A 12,778-nucleotide genomic window follows, 5' to 3' on the forward strand; every position below is an offset into this window, starting at 1 on the left:
ATTTATACATGTTGATTTACATATCTGAAAGAAAAAAAACATGAATTCCTTAACATTGCAATATATGTTTATTGCTCTTAAAATTACAAAATAAAAGACTAAGAATGCATTACTTTGCACTTGTATAGAGATAGCATTCAATAAAACCTGGAAGCCTTGAAAACACATAGCTTACTGAAACAAGCTTACTGAACACATAGGGCCTAGCTTACTGAAAAAAAGTTCTTCTTTCAGATGAAAATAACAACTTGATGTCTAGCATTCAATAAAAAAGGTCACCCAAAATACTTGTTTAGAGCAATTGAAAGAATACAGTAACCAATGTAAACTTGAGGGCTTTAAGCTAATACAGAGTGCTTTTCCAAAAAAAAAAAAAAATTAACAGTGGGAGCCAGCAGCCTGTCATGGAGAAAAAAAAAATCTCTGAATGCTCCACATGAAACTTTGGCGTTCCACCCTTTTTCTATCGTGTCTAATGATTTTGGTTAATATGCACGAGGGAGAGAGAGAGCAAGAAGCGCTCGTGTTGTTTGAAGACTGCGCGCGCAGCCGGGGCTCTCTCTTGTACGCGCCCTGTCAGGCGCAGCACAGTCATTCTATTCTAAATCACTCACCGATCAAATAAGGCTTTGACAAGCCGCCAAACAAAATCAATGCAGAAAAACCCCTGGATTGGTTATATAACTTTGGCCAGAATGTTGATCCAGCCATTGCGTATATTCAGTGCACATAAGGTAAACGTTTTGCAAACGTTTTTTAGAGAAATAAAAACAGGTCGACGAATCGATGCGCATATTTTGCGTCGACGTCATCTATCACCTCGAACGCGTTGTCCCAGCCCTAGTTAAAAGTATAGTAGAAGTAAAGTGATTATCTGGCAATATCTGTGAATTGATTGGGTCTACTCATATTAGACACAATAGGTCTATATGTAAACTCTAATTAATTCCATATGCAATTGTAAAATGACAAGATGCGCATACATCCATCTCGCGAATGTACAGTCTTCTACCTATCTTCACCCATTAGCCGCTTTTCCACTGGCCAGTGCGAGCCGGGGCTAACAGCGAGCCGGGCAAGGCTAATAGCCTCGGACCTCGAGCACAGAGGCCGAAATCATGCCGCGTCATGCCAGTATCCTCGCATCACTCCTGTAAAACCTGCCCTAAACATACCTACACTGGACTACGTCACACAATACAAAGTTCCACCAGCGAGAGAGAGATGAATAAAAATAAATAAATAAAAAAAAAAAAAAATCGCAAAAAAAAAATATATCAGAAGCTGTTGTTTAGTCTTTATTTCCTAACATGGACACCACACGCAGCTAATGACTTACCACGAACAGGAAATGTAAATTATTTGCTGCATCTTTGATTTATTTATGTCTTGCGTTTTTTTTTCAGTTTTTTTTAACAATTAAATTTTGGGCTAAAAGTATGTTGTAACACCAGCGTTACTGAACATTTAAAGAGTAAAATATTACTGAAAATTGATTAGTAATGCCCTACACTACTGCGTTACAGAAAAAAATAATATGTTACTGTAATGCATAACTTTTGCAATGTGTTACTCCCAACACTGTTGGATTGTATAATTGAAAGATTTAAAGTAAAAACAGAAAGGTCCGATTTTAGATTTGTGAATGAGACGCAGATGTCACTTTGACAGCAGGTGGCACTAATGGAACACCAGGTATTTAAAGGCTGCTGCCCCTTTAAGACCGGATGCACGGATCCAATATAATAATGGGGAGGAGATTGCTTTCTCCAATGTATACGTTCACTTAAGACTTAACATACTTGCAGAGATAATTATTTTGAGATCATTTTGTGTTCATTCAGAAGCAAGGATACGCAAAAGAGGAATCAATTCTGAGTAAGTGCATTGTCTGAAACACGGCTCTTTGTGTGTGCTTTGAATGAGTGTGCGCAAGCTCCGAATGTATGCGAATGATTTAAAACACCTGAATCGGCAAGACTTAAAAACAAGTGCAAACGATCAACTACGTTCTGTTTCACCCCTACGTCGAGCTAGCGATTTTGCGAGCCCTGTACCTCAGATATATCCACTTTGTGAACCATTGGTTTCCACACTGGTTTCGTTAAACAAAATAAATTATTCTTTTAAAAGATTGACTCAAGAGAATCATCTGTTCATGAATCGGATCATGAACTTGCATTAACGAGCCAAAGATGATCCATTCTTGAACATTTCGAATAAATAAAGACTTAAAGTTCATCTGTAAATCACATAAAGCTATCGTTTGACTTTATAAACTTTTATTTCATTCATGATTCACATGGATCTGTTAATTGAATGCAAAGTGTGAATTCTAGGATAATTTGTGTCGTGATGAGAATGCACGTTCACTAGGAGTTGCTAAATGAACAGGCTGCTGCATGCAGTTTTTTATTTTTTTCAACGGAGAATCAGTTACCGTATTGGTTTAAATCCCCAAATTAAATTACTTACTAAATTAAAGTACTTTTCAGATGTACAGTAACTGTAATCTGATTACCCCTTATTTAAATGTAATTATAACGAAATACAGTTACTCATATTTTGTATTTTAAATGCGTAACGCCGTTACATGTATTTCGTTACTCCCCAGCCCTGACGGTTTTAGAGAACTTAACCTTTCATTGCAAAAACACTTGAACAAGTGTTCAAACAAGTCTCTGCTTTTCTAACAAAGAACAACCTTTCAAAAGTGGACATTTGACCGAGACTGCCTTGCTCTCAGTTACTGAGCCCTAAGACTGGCAAGAGTGGCTGCCAAATCTTCTATACTTGTCTTGCTGGATCTGTCCGCTGCTTTTGATATGGTGAACCACCAGATTCTCCTGTCAACCCTATTGGAAAATGGCATTTCAGGAGTCGCATGCCAGTGGTTTGAGTCTTAACTCTCAGATAGGTCCTTCAAGGTATCTTCGAGGGGTGAGGTGTCCAAGTAGCAACATTTAGCTACTGGGGTGCCTCAGGGCTCAGTTCTTGGACCACTTCTCTTCTATGTCTACATGGCATAACTAGGTTCTGTCATTCAGAAACATGGCTTCTCATATCACTGCTATGCTGATGACACTCAACTCTACCTCTCATTCCATCCTAATGATCCGATGATAGCTGCTTGCATCTCAGCATGTCTAAGAGAAATTTCTTGTTGGATGATCGACCATCACCTTCAACTCAACCTGCCCAAGACAGAACAGCTTGTGGTTTCAACAAACCCATCACTTTATCAAAATGGCACCATCCAGTTAGGCTCATCAACCATAACTCCTTCAAAAACTGTTAGAAACCTTGGATTCGTGATCAACAATAAACTGACTTTCTCAGACCACATTGCTAAAACTGCCAGGTTCTGCAGACTTGCTTTATACAACATTAGGAAGATCAGGCCCTTTCTTTCGGAACATGCTTCACATCTCTGATCAAGCTCTTGTTCTGCCTAGGCTGGACTACTGCAATGCTCACTTGGCAGGTCTTCCAGCCAGTTCTATCAAACCTTTACAACTGATCCAAAATTCCACTGCAAGATTAATCTTTAATGAGCCAAAAAGAAAGTACGTCACACCTCTGTTAATCAATTAGCACTGGCTACCAGCAGCTGCTACTTTTTCATTAACTGTTCCTTCCTTGTGGAATGACCTGCTGAACTCACTCCAAATCCTTAGTCATCTTCAAGAAATGACTAAACACATCTGTTCCATCTTTATTTGACCCTCTAACTCTAACACTTTCATCTCTATTTTAATTCTACTTTATCTTATTTTTATTAAAAAAAAAACAAGCTTGCTTTTTTTTAATTCTATCTACTTGTTTATCTTTGTGTATGTGTGTGTATATATATATATATATGCGTGTGTGTTTGTGTGTATAAATACCTTGCTACATGTACTGTGTTAGACTAACCGAGACTTGTCATTTGCACTTACATATTGTTGCTCTTTTGTTAGTTTTGACTGCTTCTATTGTCCTCATCTGTAGGTCGCTTTGGATAAAAGCGTCTATTAAATGACTACATTTAAATTTAAATGTAAATGTATAGAAGGGAAAAATAGGAATTTGCCTTGTATCCCAAATTTCAAGGGTGCTGAAAGCGATGGTGTCGGAGAAATGATAAGAGGTTCTATAACAATACCCTGAATTGCATTCTCTGTGCTGACTTTGAGAGGAAATCTGTGGAAATGGATTTAAATTGGTAAAATATATGAGATTGGTCATAGTACTACAATTCTATGTGCTGAAATCAAATTAACCAAAATATTAAAGTCAACCCAACAAAAATTAAAAATAAAAGGTTTTATGCAGTTAAGTTTCAATACGATTTAGTATCAATACTGAGAAACCAGAGCTCCAGAATACAGAATAACAGGTCTTCCCAATCAGAGCAGTCTGTCATTTGGGGGGGAAAGGGAAAAAAAAAAAAATTAATGCTCTGAGGGGCTTTATCATTACCACCTTTATATATTTAACATGCGAAAGCTGATTCAAAATCCATCACCTTCAGCCCACTTTCCAGATGATTGGTGCAAAAAATGTTGGTATTCAGTGTTTAGAACGACCCATCTCCTAATGTCTGCACACTCTCATCATTCACAGCATGGAGTATTTTTCTTGGAACATGGATTGCGGACAACAGATGTTGTTCTTTGGACTGGGTTTCTTGGCTTGGTGCCTCCTGTTTCATGAGTGGCAAAGATGATGAATCAATCAGGTCTAGACAAGCAGAGTATGCTACAATGATCTCCTATTCCTGTTCTTTCAATGCGCTAGCCACACTAAATCTCTAACAAATGTCTATAAACACTTGGGTAGTGGTGGGAATACTTTGGCATCTAACATTTCCGGAATCGGATTCCAAAGCTGATCCTCAATGCTTATCAATATTTCAGTGTTTTAATGGCTTGTTGTTTAATTCTGTGTGAAGATTCAAAGAATCCACACAAACATGTCTGCTCTGATGTGCCAAAAGAAACAGAAAAAATATATATATATTATCAGAAGAGGCAATGCCACTTTAGTTCAGAAGACACTGCACAATTGCATAAATGAGTGTGTCACAGAACATTGAATCATTTCTCTTTCCCGACCCCAGTATGGGGCAAATCTGGTTACAGACAACAGTCCCAAATGTGTCATTAAAATCTAGGAAGACTTATAAAAATCTACTACACCAGTGGCCTCAAACTAGCAGGCCTCTTAAGTGTAGTTTATCCTTTAATCATGGTCCACAAAAACCTGGTGACTTTATTCATGCTGGTTTAGTCTGTAATGTTATCTTACAGTTTCCTTATAAAAAAAAAAAAGCAACAAAAAGTGAGTTAAATTATTAACTTAAGAGGAAAAACACAAATGCAAGAGCTTTAAACTGGAAATAACTGTTCTTATACAGAACACAGCTCATGAATGGAGGTAAAAGAGTGTCACTAATGATATGGAGAGACATACACTGGGTAAATGATATGGTTCATCGTTTGTATCATATTCAGTAGTTAGTATTTCATGTCATATTCTGTTGCTATAAATATGGTTGTTTATTTGTGTTCTCTTTTGTCTGAAACTGAGCTGTAATTGAACACTGACTTTGAGTTATAAATAGACCATTCAGCTCAAATATTCCCCTCATCAGCAATACTATTGCTTTAATCTACTTAATGTCCATGAACCTGTAAAATGTGCTTATTATCGGAGAAGTAGAATATATCTAACATGATAAAAAAAAATTATCTAAACTAAATATGACAATCAAACCAATAAACACAGCTATCAAAGCAGATTTTATTTAGCGATTCACAGGAAAATGTCTTCAGCTTTATTTTCTAGTACTTAATAATTTAAGGTAAATATTTTAAATCTTGCTGTTCCACTATAATGCATAAAATTTAAGTTTCTTAAAAATAATATTAAATATTGATTATTATGGTAAAGTGTAATATTCAAGGAATTAGTCCATATTAGTTTATAGGTTCATATGTGATTCAGTTTACCTGTCACTGCCATTCAGAGAGCATCGAGTAAGGGAATAAACAAAAAAATAACCTTCCAGAGAGGCTTGACAATACTTCATTATTAACAAGCAACTGAGCTGAGCGTTCAGTTCTTCTGGCCCATGCTCACGTCTGTTAAGGGCTGGAGTTACACAGCAACACAACACAGCAAAGGTTCATGTATCTATTTTTCTGCAAAAAATTTTTTAAAAAATCATTTATTTTCCAGGTTAATATAATAACTTGGCTCATTATAGCATATGGCACTTAGCTCAAGATTCATTCTCACACACTTCATACAGAATAATACACAATTATATATAGAAAATACAGAAAAGTCGGCCTTTTGACAAAGTTCATGTTTACTACTTGACCATGTATATTACTAGGGAGCATATATATTAAATAAAAAAGAAAAAAAAGTTAGAATTTTGTGTGTATACAAACACACACACACACACACACATATACTACATATAAATTGTTATATTATTATGTTTTAAAAAAAATTCTTTTTCTGCAGTATTGGTAGTAAGAGACACAAATTTGAAACCTGTGCTGTCTGACTAAATGCATATAATTCTAATGATTTGTGTGCTCACACTTTGCGAATATGTCTATGTGCATGAACTTTCAAAATGTCATCAATATCTTTCTGTGAGGTTTGTCTAAAGTGACTGGGGGTCATATGATGCTTTTTTTAAAGATCATTATTTTGTGTATTTGGTTTAACAGAATATGTTAATATGCTTTAAATGTTCAAAAAACACATTATTTTTCAAATACTGTACATAGGTCCTCTATGACCTGCCTCTTTCAAACACGTTCCTTTCTACAAAGTCCCTCCCTTCCAACAAGCACAGTCTGCTCTGATTGGCCAACTGACCCAGTGCATTGTGATTGTCCGAACACCACAAGCACTCGTCGAAAATGTAATGCCCATTTCCATAATCGCAACTTCATCTTTAAAAATAAATATAAGACAGTTAATAATGTCCTTTGTTCCCCATTTGATCTTGAACTGATGGTAAAACGGAGTCGAGTGACAGACACAGTGAAGCTCGTATGTGTTTGCAGTACACAAGCCACAGACAGTTAAGACAGCTGACTCCACTGTGTGACCATCTCTCTCTCATTCACGCACACAGACGCGCAAAACTCTGCATTTGAACAATCAATAGCAAATACTTAAACTAATAACAAAAAATACTTACAGTAGCTGATTCAGAAACGCCAGATTGTCGTAGCAAAGTCAGAATGAACTCCTCTCCTAGGTTCACAAAACTGTCATTCATAAAATGCGTAGCTGGTTCTGTCTTAAGTAATCTTAAAGATTCCTAAATGCATTTAATTTTGGAAGGCAAAATAAAGTGCTTTTTCTTTTGCCTAGATACACAGCATCTCCCGGACATGACTGCTTCAACACTAACTGCGTTTACTGAAACCACTCCTTTGTGTGAACATTTGGGCGGCATTACACAGATATTACCACATAGTGACATAGACATGTGGGGACGTGTTTGAATGAGGTGTTTTAGGGGGGTGTGGCAGAGTCTTAACTTTGATAAAGAATATCTCTTTGGATTTGAGACTTCAGTCTTTGCAACTTCACAGATCTTCTTCATGCACCAAGAGCTTGTAACACTCCAAAGAGAAATATTTTTTATTTTTAAAATCGCATCATGTGACCCCTTTAACATTTCATTGTTTTAATTCAATTTATTAACTTTCATTTTCAATATAGTTTGTTCAATAGCAAATTAGTTCTTGCTGTAAAAATGTCACTGCCATTGGTATAAACTACTGAAAATTTAGTAAAATGACAACCCTAGTTTTCAATAGAGGTCGAAGAAAACCAGCCAACCACTAGAAACTGTTCAAGGCAAATTAGTAAAAAAACAACAACAACACAATTATTACCATCAGAGCAAATGGCCGATTCATTATGCAAAAGACAGAATTGTAAAACATTTAAATGAGGAACACTACAAACTAAATTATATAAATAAATCCCAGCTCATAAAAGATTACCATTTTTCAGTAAGAGCTTGAGATTAAGTGCAAACTATTTATTTCCAGAAAAATATCTGACTGAATTCCACCTGTCTGGCGAGATCTGCCACAGGAAACATAGCCACGGTGACCATCACAAGAGACACAGAAAGTTACAGAATACAGCATCAAAATACTGCATGGCATCGCCCCTCACCTCAACTGTGCATGCTGCATTCTCCAGAGTCATCGCCCCAAATGGGTCCCTCCGGTCGCCAAGGAAACTCAATCTAGCTCACGTCTCGCTCCTCTTCCTCCCGCTCCTCCTCCACCATTCAGCATGTGAACCTCAAGGCTATCAATGACCTGAAACAAAAGCAGGTGGATGGAAAAACACGACCGTCATTGGCGCCAGAGCAGCTCACTGCCAATCATTCAGACCTGGGATTAAGTGTCAGCGAAGACGCGGCAGGGCCCTTGGGACAACCAGAGCGTTTCTCAAATGAACGTCTGCCTGACTGCTTTGCATTCACACTCACTGATTCGCTCACTATAACGCCGACCCCTTGCGGTCCCCATGGGCCATGGCAGAGACGAAGGTATAAAGCAGTTAGATGCTAATTAAGGTGTGATTCATCCGAAAAAAAGTGGCTTGATTAATGGATGTGAGGGACAGCTCTGCGGAAAGCTGGATATTCCCCTGACACTGCACACCAAACAAACTGCCTGGCACACAACGAGACTCCATGATGCTTGGGGGGAAAAAATCTGCAAGAATAAGAGTGAGAGCTTAAACGTATGTGATGGCGACTCAAGACCAATATTAAAGTGTTTCTTTGCCAGCCAGTTCTTGTCTAAGCAGATCCATCCTAAAGATTAACCTGCAGAGTTTGATTGATAAAAAGATTGAAAATAAAAAACAGATTATTGTCTGGTTCAATTTTATTCCTAAAATTCTTCCAGCTTGACATGTATGAATAATATATATAAAATAAAAGCCCCAGTCATTACTTTCTCCCACTCATGCCTTTACAAACTTGGATGCCATTTGTTTTTCCAAGGAACACAAAAAGAGAAGTATAAAATGACAGAATCTTCCATTTTTGGATAAAGTAATCCTTAGTACAGCCAAAACAAAATACAAATTCTGTCATCAGTTACTCACCCCTGCATCATTTCAAATCATAAGACTTATTTATGGTTAAAGGGGAGCTCAAAAGTGCTTGCTTGATGCACTGATGAATGTTTTATATGTGAATGAAAGCATAAAGTGGATGGTTCACCCAAAATTTTTAATTATCCCATAATTTACTCAACCTCAAGCCATCCTAGGTGTGTATGCCTCTCTTATTTCAGATAAACAAAATCAGAGTTACATTAAATAATACTCTGGCTCTTTTCCATCTTTAAAGTGGGCAGGAGCATGTGCTGGACATGTACTTATAATCACAGGAGCGTTTTTACTGACGAGATGAGCATGAAAATCGCATTCGTTTTTTTGCACAGCCCTAGCGTCTAGTTAACAAAGCTAAACAGCGTTGCCCTTTGTGTAAGAAGTTACAGAAACTGTTAAACACACCAACTTAAACAATACACTTACCAGTTGTGGTCCATAAACAACGCCTTCTCCAGACAAAGAGGGAACTGCTCCATCTTTCAAGAATAATCTTTGTGTGAATCCGGCATTAAACTGATTGAGATTGAGAAAGTTGTCCTCAGCAATATGTGCTGCACATAGTTTTACATGTGGATTATAATTTTCAGGAACTGAGTTAAACATAAATTGTAACCATTAATCTCCAAGTACAGCCTCCCTGGGAAGGCCAAACAAAGGTGATTGGACTCAGAGATTAAATTAACAGCGTTTCGACGACACAAACGCAGATCTTCCTCTTTTCCGTCTGAGCGCAACAAGGCCACGCCCCCCTTTTTGTGAATTCATGTGGGCAGAGGTTAAAAAAAACCTTTTAGTTACGTCATTACTGCAGGAACTAGAGGGATGTAGTCCAAACGGGTCTTTTTTGTAGGCGAATTCTGTTAAATAAAATATCTCGCTTGGCATTGAACTTTGAGCTTTAGAATTTTACAGATATTATTTATACTCTAACAACAACACTACACACTAACTAAAGTTTAAAACATAGGATCACGAAGAACGGGGCCTTTAAGATGGATACTAATATAAAACCAAAAGTATAGCCAAAACAACTCACTCCAAAGAGAGGCATCAATTTTTTACCTTAGCTTCTGCTACGCCTACGTCCAACATCAATACTCGACTCTCTGGAGAATGTGCGTACAGCAGCTGCCGAAGGCCAGCAAAGATAGTTTATAAAGTTTTAAACATGGATATTTTTTCTTATAAAAACCCATCACTCCACTTCAGATGGCATTCATTCACCCCTGGAGTCTTATAGATTACTTCTAGCATGGATACTTTTACCATGCACTTTTTGGAGCTTAAACTAGGGCATCGAGTCAGGATATTATTTAATAGAACTGATTGTGATCATCTGAAAGAAGAAAAGCATATACTTCTCTCAGCTAAGAAGCTGGACCAGAAACAAAAATGACCGGAATCGGTCCATGAGCCGGAATAGAACTCTTGCCTCCTGCATGAGCACCAAAGCTTTACACACAGCTCAGATTTAACATTAAAAAGTTTTAAAAGGTTAAATCTTTTAAATATGCATGAAATTACAATAACAAACAGCGAATGTAATCTAATTCACTTACTCTACTTAGAGTGGAGAATCCGGATGACCAGTGAGCACACTGAACAAAATGCTGCAAGAGCAATAAAAGCCAAAGGAAATCAATTACATGGCTGTTTTAGCAAAGCAAGACTGCAGTTCTGTATTCCTGGATAGCTCCATCGGAAAACAAGATAAGGAGAAACAATAAGCAGATGTCGCAGCTAGTGAGTCTCAAAGACAGCAGCCGGTTTCCCAGGCCCATCAGCGTGATTGATGTCAATGAAGACACAATGATTGTAGAAGTGCAACACTTTAATCAAGAATGTACAAAACAAACAAAAGGCCAAGATTTAGCCCAGCCACACATGATTTAGCACTGGCTGAAGAAATCTTAAGTTACTTAAGAGCTGTAATGCTCAAAGCTCAAAAGGCCTTTCAAGACTCTTCCCATTCGTCACTAAAAGACCAGACACCCATGCTGGGTAGGCTTGCACTTTGGCTAATGGTGTCTGGCTTTTGACTAGCATGAAAGCACTGTAATCAGATTAAGGCGTAAAACTTGCCATTATGTATTGAAGACCACTGCACAGCAGGATGTAACATGATGGGAACTTCTCTAGCATTATTAGGGAATCATACTGACAAACTGATAGAAATATGTTTTCTAGGGCTGTCAGTTTAATGTGTTGATTCACTGTGACTACTCAGAGAAAGTAAGTAATTTATTCAATTAATCATGTCCCCTGATGCATACATAAATTCCATAAAGAATGCTCCAACTATCAGACCAAATCAAGCTAGAAATGTGGAAATGGCAAAGCACAGCATCTGTACAAGGTGCTTTAGGCATCTGTGAATAAGACTCGCTTTGAAAGCCCTGCTAGAGTTGTGTTTGATTACGTGAACTATGAACACCAAAGTGACAGCAAGACGTTGGAGCAGCAGATGAAGGGGACATTTAATAACGCTGCATTGAGAGGTGGAAGTCTTTTGATTGTGTCATGCCTCTGCATCATCAGCCGCCACGTCATTTTGCATCTAGAAAAACCCATATGGAAATTGAATAGATCAGTTGAGCATATGGGCATGTAGCTTCATGCAAAAAGTGAACGCCCAGAACATTTAAGGCAAAGAGCAAATTCAGAATGCCATCATCATCCTGCATTATGCTGCCAAGGGTTCAAGCCTTTCATCTTTCAACTTTTTTTTTCTGTCGACTGCCTTTGTCGACTGCTAATGCAAAACCTGAAAAGGCTGAGTTTTCATGTCAGTAAGAAACATGCAAGCAAACTCACTTGCTGGAACCTGCAATCTCACCGTAATGAAGTGGAGCTGTAAGTGAACATTTGACAAATCAAATTTGCAGTAATCATATGATCTAAAGAGCAAATTCAGGGGAAGTTATCAATTGAAATCTGAGGCACATTTCAGAGTGTTAAACATGACAAAATAATGTTCTTCTAAAAGTTGAAAGCAGAACTCTTTTCTATAAAGGTAGAATAACAGAAAAGAACAGGAAAAGGTACAGTGGTGAGGTATGAAGGTTATTGTATACAGTATATTTTCATATAGGTACTTTTAACTTTTAGCATTAAAGCATGGTCCACATTATAGCTTATTCTGGTCAATCTTTAAAGTGATTAATTTATTCGGTTTATATTTCCTTTAGAGTAGAGTTTTATCTGAAAAAGTTGAGACTGACTCAATAATAAAAATAAATAAATAAATAATAATTTTTCATGGCAAAGAAGGACTATGCAATTCACTCTTCATAACATTCTGCAGTATATGCAAATTGCTATTATAAAAACTTAAGCAGCAACTTTTCCAATTTCCAATATTTATGTAATTCTCAAAACTTTTGGCCACGACTGTACAATTTTCATAGTCATGAAAATAAAGAAAACTCTTTGAATGAGAAGTTGTGTCCAAACTTTTGTTCTGTACTAATATATATATATAGCAGTGTTGCTCCAGAACAACACAGAATTAGCAGAAATGTCTGTAGACCTTGTGATAAGAATCTAAGACCTTCCAAAAGTAATAGGTGGGTAAATGACAAATAAAAGTGTTATAACAGCATGGTTATAGTTAGCG

General features: G+C 37.2%; 1 protein-coding gene across 5 annotated transcripts in view; it reads right to left on the reverse strand.

The window, feature by feature from the left end:
* LOC132110941 (tight junction-associated protein 1-like) overlaps positions 1 to 12,778 on the reverse strand; it is a 105,893-nt gene that overhangs the window by 48,709 nt on the left and 44,406 nt on the right. For 4 of the 5 annotated variants that reach the window (XM_059518068.1, XM_059518067.1, XM_059518066.1 and 1 more), the window contains exon 3: positions 8,203 to 8,351. The exons of the other annotated variant lie outside the window; for it this stretch is intronic. The gene's annotated coding sequence lies outside the window, so the exon portion shown is untranslated. The remainder of the gene's footprint in view (positions 1 to 8,202; positions 8,352 to 12,778) is intronic. 5 annotated transcript variants of the gene reach the window in all.

The sequence above is a fragment of the Carassius carassius genome, chromosome 30 (assembly GCF_963082965.1).
Source record: "Carassius carassius chromosome 30, fCarCar2.1, whole genome shotgun sequence".
In the NCBI taxonomy this organism is placed as follows: domain Eukaryota; kingdom Metazoa; phylum Chordata; class Actinopteri; order Cypriniformes; family Cyprinidae; genus Carassius; species Carassius carassius.